Consider the following 15805-nt stretch of genomic DNA (forward strand, 5'->3'; position numbering starts at 1 on the left):
TGGCTTGGGTTTGAGGGTTTCTTAGAGATTATGTAATTCCAAACCTATCTGCCATGGGGAGGATGCCACCCTCTACATCAGGTTTCCCAGGCTCACGCCTGGCCTTGAACCCTTCCAGGCATAGGGAATCCACAAGATGCATCCTGGTGGGACACCATTCTGCAAGTATGCCCACACAAGCCAAGGCTGGGAACTTATTTCAGATGCAGAGAGTGAATACTGGGATTTTTCCTCTGTTACTTTAATAAATTCATTGTAAGTCTCTTCCAAGGGATAGCCTTCCTTCAAAACTACATATATTTTGTGATAACAAGTGTGATTCTGAGACAATATTCAAAATACATTGTATTGATATCTGACACAAAGGCAGAGGGAGAAAACATCCTACATACTAGAGTTTTTAATGTTTTTAATTAATAAGTATTTTCTATCAATGATTTTATTCAGCAAGATTTTTATTTCAGAACCCTTGATTCTTCAATATATATTGACTGGAATTCATTTTTTTATATGCAACTGGTGTTGTAAGATAGTTGAAATATTTCAGCAAAAACATATAAAAAATTCAAGTAGCTGTTTGAATGTGTGACTTGTTCAAACTGCTTTACACATGCTCATTGTTTTTTAAGGACAGGCAGTGTTTAACAAATGAGGTCTCTAATGAGTGAGAACATACACAAGAGATGGAAGACACGAAACTGTGGAAGTCATTGACCACTTTTTCGCTGAATATTCACTGGAAATTTTTGCATGTCAGTTTTGAAGAGTATGCTAGTATTTAATAAATTTTACAAAAATGTTTCATAATTTAAATTTTTAAAGTCCTATTGGGACAAGGAGTACTGTAAGGGAATGAATACCTATGATACTAAAAGCATAAGAGGAATTTATCTTTTGTAAACAAAGTTGCAAAGTTTTATTCAGCTCTAAGAACAGACATGTTCCACAAAATAACTATATGTGGATATTAAGATTTTATTTTAATTATTTGTATTAGAGAAGTGTATAGGAGATCCCAATCCTATACATAGACATGTTTTTAAAAATATCATATGAGAAAATGCTGCTTTTGAAACTTAAAGGCAGATAGACTTGGGAGGAAAACTCTTGGCAGAACTTTCAGTAAGAACTTATTTGACTTAGGAAGAGAAGTCCATTAGTAGTGAAAGGCTTATGCATTTTTGGAAATTACAGAAGTGGCATTTCCTCTGCTGGTTAAACACAGGTATAAAAAAAAAAAAAGTTGTGAAGTGTATCCAAGCCTTTTAATATACATTACAATGATACTTTGACTGGAAAACTCAGATTATCTCATATTATCCACTATATTTAGATATGTCCTATCCTTATCTCTTTTTTCTTGTTCACATGATCTATAAAAGTTGCAAAGAATCTTGTGCAGATTATTCCTAGATAATAAAATCCTTCAACATAAATCCTGATGGGTTTATGGCAGCTTTATACACCTGGAGTGGGAATACAGCAGCATTTATATTCTTGAACCTGTAATCCAATCCTGAAGCAAGCAAAGATGACTGCCCACCAGTGAGTCACATGTTTGGGGCTTTTTTTAAGGTCCTTTTTAACCTGCTGAAGAACAAACCAACAATCCAAGGGTTCTTCATTTTCTTTATATTGCTACCTCTATTGCAGCACACATAACATACACATTCTACATTAATCAGGTATGGAACTGAAGTGATTGCAGGCACTCATCTTTTCAGGAATTTGTGCTGATACACAGCAGAAACTGTCTACAAAATTAGCTCTAACATGTTTAATGCAAAGGTGTAATTATTAATCTAGGAGGCATCAGCTCCTCCTGATGTAAAATACCTCAGAAAGCTAATGAAATAATTTATTGCCAGATTAATTGTTGTCTGTAACTTTTACAACTCTAAAGCCTATTGTAACAAAATATAGAAAGAGATAAGGAGAATATATGATCTGAAATTAATAAAAAATTTTATATAAGGAAATGTTTTATACACAGTATTAGTTTTTTTAAAAGATAAAAATTTCAAATATTTCAGTGTTTCATATAAAGAAACATTTTCATGTTGAGAAAATCATCTTAAAAAATAACAGAACTAGACAAGCAGAAACAATAACTGAATCACCAAAAAAGCCTAAAAAGAGTGATCATAAAGCAGCATTAATGTATTCATTTTAACCTCAGTGTCTCAGTAACAGGATGCCTTTACTCATGCTGGGATAGGTGTCATCAAGAGATTATTACTCACACTCAGAACTGAGAAGGCTAATGTTCAGAATACTAGGTGGTTTAAGGTAAGGAAAAAAATAAACCAAACAAACCAAAAAGAGGCACGTGAGATTAGTGGTGTGAAAAACCTGCTTTTTTAGTTTTCTAATGTTGATGCATAAGAAAGCATGAACTGCCCAGAGAATACACCAGGAAAAGGAAAACAGAATGAATTAGGAAAGAAAGATAAGATATAGTTATTGTAAGTCTGTGACCAGTCTGTATTTGTATTTCCATTAAACCAAACAGCAAACAGGTGAGGTTTGGGAAGAAAAGGTCACGGAAGTCATAAAAAACAGACTGAGAAGAGTAAAGACTAAGAATTCTGATACTATAAATTAATTCTTTTTCTGATACTTGGAACACAATTGAGAAATTATGAATAGTTTTGAAATGTTCTGTGTAAATATTTGGAACTGAAGAACTCTTAAATACATTGGAAAAAACTGCACCCATTTGAGAGTACTTTCACATTTTTATATGTTTATTTTTAAAGTTGAATGCTTTCTGTAAGTATTCCTAGGACAGCAACAGACCCATAAATCATTAAATAGTTGCCATAGTTGATACAATAAACAGAATGACATAGTAAGACTAAATATGACAGCAAGCTTGACAGGACTGAAAGAAAAACACAAGCACTGTGTCACAGTTCCTCCCTTCAAAATGTTTGAGAGCTGTTCTCTACCTTCTCTGTCCACCAGCTTGCTCTAATCTTTTACTGTTCTTTTATTCTGGAAAAAAATTAGCACAATGTTAAAGTATCAGATTAAAACCACTGAGTAAAATATAAGTGCTGCTTAGTTCAAAAGTGTATTATTAGACCAAAAAGAGAAAAATCAGAATGAAGGTTATGGTTCATGATTTACAGGCTGTCAAGCTATCCAATTTCATGGCACCTTTTAACATTACGTTCCACTGGAACTACTAAGAGATGCAAATTTTCACATCAGTGTAAAAAGTTGGAAGATTCAAAGCGTATTTGATATTCAAAGGTGAGTGAATATAAGCTGATGTGAATATTTCACTTGATGTTTTTGACTATGTTCATGGTTGTATGGTATGTCTTATTAGTCAAAAGAAAATCAAAATCCAGGGATGTAGTAATTTATTTAAAATGTAAATGAAATTTTTTTCTCCAAATTGGTTCATTCATTGAGGATTATGTACAACTAAAATGTTCAGGGTGCTCACGATTTTTAATTTTAGAGCATTAACTGTTTCACAATAGGATTTGCCTTTAGCAAAACTCTTCCTTTGTTCTTTATCAGTGTGCAGGGAAATGACAAATCTTCGAAGATAAGTAACTCCCTAAGAAGTCATTTTTGGATATAATTCTTATATGTGTGATATACACGTCTTTTCTATGGAAAAAGCAATGTCCCTGAAAGTGTTTTATGTATTATTTTGACATAACATGTTATTGTGTCAAGGTTTCATCCTGCTTGAACCTTCTAAAAGCTCGGTATTTATTCCAGGCCTATACAAGCCATTTTGGTAGTCAAAAGAGAAAAGATACGTAAGGGCCAAAGGTATGAAACTCCTTAAAAGTTAATACATTTAGTGTTTGGTTGATACAGTCTGGTGTTTGCAGAGTCTCTGGAGAGTTGCCCTGAGTTAGATGAAGGTAGGCTGGATGGACCATTTTAAACTTCCATCTCTGGCACCTGATCGAGCTAGGGGGACACACAGATCACAGCCAAAATTTTTTAGAATATCCTTTAATTATTAAGTTATTATTAACAAAATCAAGCTGCTGTGGTTAGTGGCAGGCAGCTGCTCACACTCTTCTTTGCCCACAGCCTTCAGCAGCACACTTTGCACACTCGCTGGCTTCCATGCTGGTGCCCAGCAGGGAGGACAACCCCAGCTGTTTGCTCAGAAGCTCAGAGTTAGGTTGTTCTGTAGCACATAGCAGAAAATAGCCTCAGTAATGCAAGATCACCTTTCAATCACAAAGATACCACTCATGAAAGAAAGATGGAAACCTACACTTTTCTTTTGATACCTGCAGAGTATATGTGTACTACCATCTATGTGTTATCAAGACAAATGCCTGATCACTGCGAGATGCATGACAGTGTCTTTCACAGTCAATATTATATAACGAGCATGCAAGATTAATGATCCAGCACATATAGTCTATAGCAGCTCACCCAAACTTATATTTTCCTTCAAAATCTATGTAGCAGTTACAATGCTTTTACATAAGAGTACTTTGGGAGGATTATAGGATGAGTGTAGGGTCCTAAGCACCAAGATTTTCCTTATGAATCTGATTCCCACTTGCTGATACAGGGATCCATCCTCTTTTGCAAAATATTAAACTTAACAATTACTTGTGATTTTGTTCCTGTTATTATCAAAGTTAGAATCCATGTCTAGTCTAGATATCATCAGTGCAGGCTGGCTTTCTTGTTTCAGGTTCCTGAAACAAGCAGATGTAATAATCAGAATAATCATCCAGAAGCAGGGTATAATTATTTATTCAGTATAAATAAACTTATGCAAAACTTGCAGTGTAAATTGGATAATTCTTCTTGGGCAATGCATTTTGACAGAGAGTTTAAGATTCTGATTTCTTCTTTTTTATGTTACTGCAGTTTGTTATAGTTTTAGGCTTTAAATTTTTAACATTTGATTTATCTTTATTCAATTTGTTCTCTTATACTTCATTTTCGTGTTCTTTATATATGTGTGTTTGTTTCTATCTTAAATGCTTGTGATGCTTGACTTAGAATACATTTAAGTAGTGTTTTACGAATTACCTAAGCTACATTAGAGTGATTCATATAGACTTTTGCAGCTGAGTCAAAGATGGGAAGAAATTATCTTCTGAGGTAGAGTTCATATTTTCATAGAATATTAGTCATTTAGATAGAGTCAAATGAATTATATTTTTAGGATGAGGTTCATCCTCCAGCATTTTTAAAATTAGGTTCAGCTCCAGCATTTCAGTGGTCCAATAATGACAGCCTGAGTAACTTGAGAGAACCGTCTGAGAAGTCTAGGAAATATAAGCCTAAAATTAGATTAGATGGATCCAGCCTTGAAAGTTTCCTAAACAATTTCTGTTAAGAAGTGCTGTTTATGCTAATGCATCTAAAATCATTCCTGGTGATCAGAACCTTCCTGGATTGCTGCTGCCATCTGTATGCAGCCTGGGGCTGTTCTGGACTGTGGTGCTTCCTCTCCACAAAAAACTTAGCTTTGGTTCTTTGGTGCTCTAGCTCAAACATTTGCAGCAGTTCCAGTTAAAGGCGGACACTGTAATGGTGTTTTATTCCACATCTACCATGGTACTTGTCTCTTGCCAAAAAGGCTGAGATATTTTGTGTGCTTACAAATGGCTATATGGGAGCCTGATTTTCTGTTCTGCAGTGCAGTGCTCCCTTTTACCTTGCCAGAACGTGCAATCCAGGCTGAGTGAACAGCACTGACTTCTAATTCATTATGGTTTAGTGCCTTACATCAACCTGTTCTAGTGTCACTCTTTCACTCTGGGGCTATTGAGGCCCATTAAAATCTGATCCCATGCAGAGCCTAAAGATTCATCAAAACTCAATGTTTAACTCAATAACACAAAAATATGACTGAAATATTTTATATTCTTACTTTTTCTTGTTTTATGAGATTAAAGAAAGATCTTACAAAAGCTTTATTCTTCTTAGGAGTGTGATGATCTGCAAACTTCTGTGGCATTATCTTATAACTTTTCTTCCTGACTTAATTGAAGGTATTTACATGTCTCCAAGATAGCAACTTATTTTTTAAAATATATTTATGCAATTGCTTTCTGTGACTCTTCTCACCTTCACGAAGAAATTAATGGTTGTTTTTTTTCAGGCCTTGTTTCACCTGCATTCCCTGTCCTGTATTTGAATTCTAAATTGCTTCCACATTTTAGTTGCTTTTCTTCCATGCCAGCATTTCAAGATTTTCTCTTTGGGTCTGCCCATTCTCTGATTTTTGCTCTACCATCACAGTTAGTGAGTTTTTTTGAGGTGCTTGTGAATGAAAAAGGACTGTAATGTACAAACAGCTAAACTGCCAACATGGATAGCAACCTTTTAAAATTGAGAGATAAGATCAGTGGACCAAGTCTTTGGATATTACATCTTGTGTAAACCTGGAAGCTAATTTTAAGCAGCCGTTCAAATACTTTCACAACATATTGCCTCCTCAGATCCCTGAAGCTGCCTAATCTTACTTTTCAAAAAGTCATTATCCTTATTTTCTATGCACTATTAAACAAAATTACCAATTGTTATATATCTATGCATTATAAATACTTGAGGGATTATTTCTTCAGCACAATGAAATGAAAATACTTTAATTTTGGAAAATACAGTATCTCTATGCTTTAAGCAGCTCCAAAAATATTAAGCCAGTTTATTTTACTCCAGAGGGACAATGTTCTGAGCTCACTAATGACCTTATTTTCATTTAGTAGAAAATTAAAGTTGTAAGTATTAGTAAGTCTATTGCTGCTTTTGTTATTGCTTTATGTTTGTATGAGAATAATTTATTATCTGAAGTACAATTAAAATCTTGCCTTAAAAAATATGAGCATGATACATGGCATGTGTACTTACAATGCTATAAAAATCTCTGATTACAAAGAATTATTGGACTTCTATTTTGTTTTACTTCAGAGTTGTGTTCCTCTGGCTTATAATCAATATGTATAGATTTTGAAATAAATCAGTAGAATGCTTTCAAGCCATATTTCACATTTTCTTATGTATAATTACTGGCAGTCTGTATTACGATCCCTATGAGCCTAAAGAATCACAATAGTTCAGATAATGTCTCATATCTGCTGTGCTGCTGATAATGCTCTTCATAGAACCTCTGGCTGTATCAGTACTAGCAAATTAAATATGCCAAGTGCCATTCTCTGCCACTGAAGCTGTTAGCAAGCAACAATTAAAAGGTTAGCCTTGAAATTTGGAGGGGGATGGCAGAGGCACACTTCTTTCAAACAATCATGAATTCTTTGGGAGATCTGTTACGTGACCTGGACCCAAAATTTGCCAGGATCTGGTAGATGGTTCTCTCCTGACTCATTTAGAAACACAGACACATGGAATATTTTTTGATGTGGTATAGATTACAGCTCTGAAGTTCAGCTGCAAACATGCTGTGCCCTTTCCTTGCTTTCTCGGAGCTGGGAAATACCTCTAATCTAAATGTGTATGTTTCTTCCTGGCTTTGAAGAAGGGTTTGCATCAGTCTGTTTCTCTTTAAAGTCCTGCTCAGGAGGAGCGCCAGTGGCTGTGCAACATGGATTTTGCTGGGCCTGGATCTGGAATATTCAGAGATTTTTACATATCTTTGCAGAACTCCTTTGATCCATCCCTTAACAGCTATAGGCTTCTGAGCAAGCTACAGATGGCGGAATATAATCTATTTTCAGAAATTTCTGCTGTATATACTGTATATGCTGTAATTTCTGTACATACATGCAATACTGGTTTAGCAGGGCAAAGTGTGATGAGCTTGGATGTTTTACCTCATATAGTCATGCTAAGAAAGGCAGAAGCAGGCATTAAAAGCTCTAAAAATAGTAATTTCAAATGAAAAATCGATATCATTCTAATCACACTGAGGTAAATATCACTGAAACTTTGACTCCAGACATCTTTAGCTGGTGGGGGTTTCTGCTAGGCAGTACAATCTACTTTTGTCAGGGTGAACATCTTGTCTTGCAGCATCATGGTGCTGGGTTCAGTGCAGACATGGGCCAGCCATGCATAACAAGGGGGAAAAGCAAAAGTCAGAAAGGTTTTATTAAGGGTCAGGAAATTCCTGTGGGACTGAACCCCACTTCTGCCTAGGAGGGGAGAACTGCCCCTGCATTTGAGTGAATGTCTGAAAAATAGTCCTGGAGGTTCCAGTGAAATGTAAACAGTTTACTGTTGCATAGGCAGGTAACTACTAGTTATGAAACACAACAATGGTGCCCTTAGGCTACCTGTTTTATTCCTTACGCCGCCTCACTGTTAGTGGTAATGTGTTCTGCAAGAAGGGAAAGCGCTGAGGAAATCTTGTGGAAGTTGCTCATATAATTGACATTACAATCATTTCAATCAGAGTCATTGGGTATGTCTGTCTAACTGCTGAAGTCAGCTGACTTCTTAAAATGCCAGTGCTCTACCAGTGCCATAAAAGTATTTGTATTTTTAGATTCATCCACTGCAGCTAATGTTAAGTAGCAGTTTCTCCTGGAAGACCAACTGTAGGGCAGCTATCTAGTCTGAAACTTCCCTAATTCCAAGTAGCCCTAGAAGAATGATTCTGAATAGGTGTTCTGGGGACTCCCTCTCTCTTATATATTATATAATATATAATATATATTATACACACACATATATATTCGCACACAGATATTTCAAATACATTTGAAATATAATATTGAAATATGTATGCTAAATTCAGTGAATAAATTGGATATATTCAACATATATATACTCTTATTTATATTTACATTTTTGTATTTATCACATTTATTTATTCAGTTTCTTGTCTAATAGGTGTGAATTTCTTAAACAGATACAGCAGCTGGTCTCTTGAGAAGAGAAACACTATGCTATTTATAGAAAAATATTAAACAGCAACTCCTTTCGTTTGATGCCCTTGGCTAATTTTTGCAAGCATCTCTGTTTTCAGTAATGGGAAATGCTCTTTCTTTAAAAGAGCAGTGTCAAAGCAGAAAATTTTCAAACCATAGAATTCACAGCTGAACAGTCAAACCTGTAGCAGTAAATTCAGAAATATGGGTGTAAGGAGGATCCTATTTGCTGCTAGTTCTCTAAAAATAGAGTGCACAAGAAATAGCTATGAACACTTATTTTAAGCAACAGATGTACAAAGAAGTGTCAAATATGTAGAAAGAAATAGGAAAGCTTGTTAAAAAGAATGCTTTATTCCTAATGAGGGATTTGTAATCTTTCTGCCTCTAAATCTGAGACCAGATGTTTCTTCTTCTGTTATTCCTCCTTCCTCACTTCTCCCACACTAGTGTGTGCCTTGCCCCTTCCTTTGCTTGCCTGCAGTCCACTGTCAGTGCCATCCCACTCTCTGCCTACCTTACATTTTGGCTCACACCACTGTTGCATGTCAAGCTGCCACATTAAATTCAGATTCGTAGCATGAATTTTTTATTAAAGTCTTGTATGTATTAGCAATAAGTTTCCTCCTATGTTTTTAATGTACCTTATTTTTCTCAATTGTCGCAATACAATAAGATGAATACAGCAACTAAAGGGGATGAATTTAGATCACACTGTAAGACTGACATTCTTGTGTTCCACAGAAGAAAATTTGATAGGTGGTTTGGTCATCATTTTAGAAGCAAGCCTGATTTTCTTCTATACATCTGTATAGATGTATATTGTACACCTGCCAATATTGCTTTTTTGGTGACAGTTTTGGAGATAAATAGATAACTTCGTGTCTCATGACTTATTGAAGTCCTCTTTTTTATCTTGGCGAGAAGCATGGGCAAAATTACTAGAGCACCTCAGTTGAAGCAAGGATTAATTAGATGCATCACTGTTTTGTGAAGGGGTAGGAATGAGCAAAACTGAAGTCTGAATAAGAAGTCTTAAACATGGAGTATGAAACTGCTGTCTACCTCACCATATATTCACATCACTCATCTCACAGCCTCAGATGCAAACTTTTTACAATTTTTTTCTGATGGATGATTATTTCATTGTGCAGCACTGGAGCTGAAGGAGGAAATTCAGGAAATAAAGGTGGTACTATCAATGCTAAGTTGGAGGAGGAAGAAGTTTGCTGGGAAAGGGTAGATGCAGCTCATTTGGGTAGATGCAGCTTTTTCCTCTGAAATCTCCTTCCTTCAGGGATGGCAAGAAAGGAGTGAACATGAGCCCGGATTGTGCTGACTAAAGTCCCACACAAGGTTGTACCTCAGCTGGTCAGAGCACATAGGAAGGCAGTTGTGTCTCTGTTTTCTCCAGTGAGCAGAGAGCAGCTGAGAAGTGAGGGGACACATTGCTGCCAGCTGAGCCTCACTGTGGGTCTGCCACAAATTGATTCATTAGCTGGGATTCACAGGTCTTGAATGATAAGTAATATAACAATGTTCTGCAACCTCTCAAAAACGTGCCAAAGAAATCCTTCTGAGCAAAATTATTGTTCTTTGAGATCTAAGCCCTTCATATACATTCTACATGGACCCAGGCAAAAATAAGATAATTTTCTACTGCTGTTTTCATGACTGCACTTTACTACAGGAAGTACCTAAAATGCAGTGTTGTAGTGATTCCAATATCTGGGAAGATCTCATTTGGACCAGCAGAAGACCATGAAGAATCAAATAAAATAAGCAAAGACATAGTATAACTGAGGAAAATTGGCTATTAAAGGTCATGTACTTATGTGTAATCTCACGAAGGAGATTATCACTGAAAGAAGATTTTGTTCACAATATTTTCCTGTCTTTTATACATTTAGTGCCTGCTGATCTTGTTAGTGTGCCTATGCAAATGTGTATGTTCATGGCAAGAATGTACAAAATCAGGTGAGCATTTATTCACCAATATGGCTGCCACAAGAAACAGAAGAATTTTCTGCCAAAAGCATTTATTTCAGCAAGACATTTAACTGTCTAGCAATTTTATCTCTTTGGGTTTCAACATAAGAGTAAAATAACTTACATTTATAAAGTATAAATTGTCATAAATTGATACAATCATCTTGGTTCAGTCAGGAAAAAACTTCAGAAATCATATCCCTCCAGAACCAAAATCTCTCAGCCATATCTGCCTGGGAGCACATGAAAACAGGAGTAATTTTGTTTTTTTTTTTTTTTCTTTTCCCATATGTTTTTCCGCTTTTCATAAAATAGAATTGAACATTTCTGTTTCTTTGATGAGAGCAAACATATAGCTGAAATTTAGGATACTCCTACATTTGTCTCAATGGTGTGCTAATTCTGAAAACAAATGGTGACAGATTCACTGCAAGTATTGCTTATGTATTAGACTGATTTAGCAAAAAATGCATAATTACTAAATGTTGAGAATCATTTAAAAGCATAATTCAAGTCAATGAATTTGAACATACAAATCTGTTTTAAATGGTTATAATTTAATATTGAATTATTTTTTCTTAAGTGTGATGGGATCATAATCTCTGTTTTATTGGGGTAGAATTGTTTCAGAACGTTTGAGATTTATTAGTTATCTGGGTAGTGGTTGTGAACAGTCAAAGGAAAGTAAAAATGCTAGATATGTGTCACTGAGCAGTTGCTACAGATTATTACAGTAAGCAAGTGCAGAGGATGTTAAAAAGACTGACATAGCATAATAATAAAAAAGAGCAAACTAACAATGGAATAAAGAAAACTACTACTGCCGTAACTGAAGAACAGTTAGACATCAATGATCTGGTGTGTTATAATGCCACAGTGATGGCCAATATTTTTTCTAAGTTCAAGGTTGACCAGGAGGTACAAGTCTAAAGGAAATCAAACATCATTAGTTCCACTGTTTGTGAAAATATATATTTTTATTAGAACAAAAAATTGATGGAAATAACTGATTTTATTGGACCCAGGGGCTACAAATTTAGGGTATGCATCTGCAGCACTGAAATAAAGTTCCCATGGTTCAGGCTTTCTCTGGATACAATCTCCAGCTGTATTCTCTAGCTACAGCCTTTGATCTGTACATGTAGGTCAAATACCCATACAAAATACTTTTTATGCTACCTCAAATCTGGTCAGGAGCAGATATTTAGGGAAAGGGTATAATAACAATGTGATATCTAGAACTTAGTAAAACTTCCTGTCTTTGAACAAGTTGTGTTTTAGTGAATTAGTGAAGTGAACATCTTCATAGGTAAGCTCAGGAAGTGTGGGTTAGATGAATGGACAGTGAGGTGGATCAAAAACTGCTAAAGGGTAGAACTCAGAAGGTTGTGATCAGCAGAATAAATCTAGTTGGAAGCCTGTGGTCAGTGACATTCCCCAGGGATCAAGACTGGGGTCTGGTCTTATTCAAGTTGTTTATCAGCAGCTTGGAAGAAGAGATAGAATACACCCTCAACAAGTCTGCTGATGATATGAAACTGGGGGAGTGGATGATTCACCTGAAAGGGTCTGGAGCATCTTTCTTGTGAGGAGAGGCTGCAAGATGTGGGCCTGTTCAGTCTGGAGAAGACTGAGAGGGGGTCTCATTAATGCCTGTGAATATATCAAAGGCAAGTGCCAGACTCTTCTCAGTTGTTCCCAGTAACAGGATGAGGAACAATGTCCGTAAACTGAAACTCAAAAAGTTTCACTTCAGTGTGAGGAAGAACATTTTTACACTTAAGGTGTCAGAGCACTGGAACAGCTGCCCATGGGAGATCATGGATCTCCCTCCCCCAGAGACATTCAAAACATACCTGAATGCATTTCTATGTCCCCTTCTCCAGGTGACCCTGCCTTGCCTTGGGGTTGGACTGGGTAATCACCAGGGGTCCCTTCTAACGCTATTCTGTGATCTATCTCCTCCTACATTATACAAGAGTTGTAGAAGGGAGAAATGACAAGGATGAGATATGTGACTCAAATTAAAAGGAAAAAAAAAAAAAAGCTGATGGGCCACCTGACTTAGAACAGAAGCAAAGGTAGAGAAACTGCAGTTTTTCCTTGAAAAATATATACTTTCCAGTCCCATTCATCTGGACGTAGGTCAGGTGCCCTGGAGTACTTACATCTTCATATAGTCACTTGACTGAAAGGGAGCTGGAGTCCTCCTGTCACTACTGGCCAATGCCAAAAATAACACTTGTACTTGCTTTCAAAAGTTTTACTCCATACTACAGAATAAAAGCTTTCTACTTGAGATTACCTTTGATCACTAATCAAAATAATTCATAGTTAAATCTCAGTAGCTATCATATTTTAACTGTTGTGATTAATCTTCTATTTCTGTCTGCTTTGATTTGAAACAAAAATTATTTACCTACATTGGTCTTGTGAATTTGTAACATTTGTACAGTCATTTAAGTCAGTGTAATTGGTCAAGGTATTATTATTACTATTGAAGTGTCAGTTATATTGCATTCAATCCAAAGTGGTACTGTGTCCTAGAGATCTTCCTTTGCTTATTAACTGTGCCAGGATTTGTGAATCTGAAGCATATCAGAAATACTTAACAAATAATACAAAAAGTAGCCCTAATTAATTAATTTTAAAAGGAGAAAATATAAATATTTGAGGCACTGAGTACATTTACACTAGAGCGTAGGAAACACTTTAGTAACTTTAATTTGCACAGCAGTTAGCAGTGCAACCTCCCCAGATAACAAAAACTTTATTCTCCATGAAACTTACATTCATGTACACCCTAAAAACGCCTAAAAATTAAGTTTCTGATGATTTACTGATAAGCTTATATTAACTACTGATGATATGTGCAAGACAGTAAGAAAATGAATGTAAATTTTGTTAGAGGAAGAGGGAATTCAAAATCTGGCTACTATTCCTTTTCATGAAACCAAGTTAAATTTTTGGACAGTTCAATTATAACTTGTCTAGGCATGACATTAAGTCTTCTGTGTTCTGCAATGTACCCATTAAAAGAAGCAACATTTCCAGATCATAAGATTCCATTTAAAACAGAATTTCAGGAGCAGAGATTCTGTACTAGATCTATACAAATATCATTAATTGTTATAGAGTAAAAGAGTATTTATATTGAGGTCTTTAAGATATGTTAATTAAAATTATAAAAATAGCTTCTAGAATACTTTTCAACTACTGAAAACTTTACACATTAAGTACCAAGGCAAGGCCCTACCGAAACTATAGCACATTTTAAGACTTGTCAAAACATTCATGTGTTTTCCAGGGTAGTCATTTAATTTAAGATTGATTTGTCAGATTATGTAGCTTTTAGGAAAGCTGACAGAATCACAGCCCAAACTTAGTCATGGTGAAGAAAAAGGACAGGGAACAGTTAAAAAAATCACTGGGTAATTTAACTTGTAAGGGACTTCTGGATATTGCCTAATAAAAACGTCTGCTTGAAGAGGGGTCAGAGCAGGTTGGTCAGGGCCTCATCCTGATGACCTTTGGCTGTCCCCAGAGCTGGAGATCTGGATCCTACTTCTGGACCATCTGTGAAAACGCCTAACTGCATTGGGGGTAGAAATAGGTCTAATCAGAATTTCCCTTGCGAAATTGTGTCCATAGCCCCCTGCCACATTGCTACAAACTTAAAGGAAATACCTGCCTGTTTTGCTTTGTACTTTCCCATTACATAGAAGAGGACCAAAATAAGATACCACTAATCGCGCAGATATTTATTTATAGTTGCATTGCAATAACTGCAACTGCTTTAAAGTTTTTTTTTATATTTGCAATTTATCTTCTTGGCCTTTGTCAGCCAGAGATTACTATGAAATTTGCAGTTCAGAAATCTCTCTGCCTATAAATAAAGAAAGCAAAGTCTTTCAGATTCCTTCTCGATGACTAAGTATTCTGAGGTAAAAACACCAGAACAGTACTTCTTCTGGTTAGCCCACTTGCATCTAACATGACAAAAAGTAAAAAGTATGCTGGTCTGGAAGGCCACGTTCAGAAAAAAAGAAGACTGGAGGATAAGAAAGAAAAGAGCCATGTCCCCTCACCAAACAGCCATTAGTCAGTCAGACACAGGAAGCATTTCTCCTATGGCTGACCCTTAGTTGGAAACTGCTAATAATGGTTTTTGAAGGAACATATCTCTTAGGACCTTGTTTATGTATGATAGATAACCTTGTATATAAAATACTATTGCTCAGTCATAGTGTACTCCTAGTAATTGTTGGCAAAATATTCCTTGATCTGGAAAAAAGCCATCCTTCTAGCATGATTAAACAAACATTATATTCATTATAAAACAAGTTGGATACATCCACGGATTTGCAGAAATTCTTCTTAAAAAAAAACAACCAAACATAAATAGACAAAAGCATATATGCACATTGTACTATGGAAATAATATTATATTTGAAAATATACTCAGTAGTAATTTAACACCAAAGTCACCCTTTGCTCAGAAAAGAAGGGCTACAGCTTTGCAGCCTGTGCATCTCTGTCAACTTGAGCCTATTGCCAGTGTCTGAACATTAAATGATTCAGCAGTTATAGATGCAGCCCAGGAATCAAGGCTGTCAGGGTATATAAATGAAATAACTCCCATATAATGTCCACCAAAGATGGACTAAAATCTCAACCCTGCAATGCACTACAAAAATTATATCGAATTTCCATTGCCACCCTCTAGCTGGTAACAGGTATACTTTGGGTGGATGCATGATTCATGAAAATGAGTTATTAATTATAAAGGACTCTCTCAAGATGCACTTAGCAGATGTCATCACAATTATTTAAGTGCTACTTTGAACTGAGTAACATCAGTAGTCTAATTATGCCATGGAATAAACTTTCTATGTTAAAATAAGAAGTACTGTAGATAGAGCTTCACAGAGCCTGGATGCTGGGTTTTAAGTATGTTCTTCCACGAACCTTTCGATGGT

This window comes from Cinclus cinclus, chromosome 3, assembly GCF_963662255.1.
Source record: "Cinclus cinclus chromosome 3, bCinCin1.1, whole genome shotgun sequence".
Lineage (NCBI taxonomy): Eukaryota > Metazoa > Chordata > Aves > Passeriformes > Cinclidae > Cinclus > Cinclus cinclus.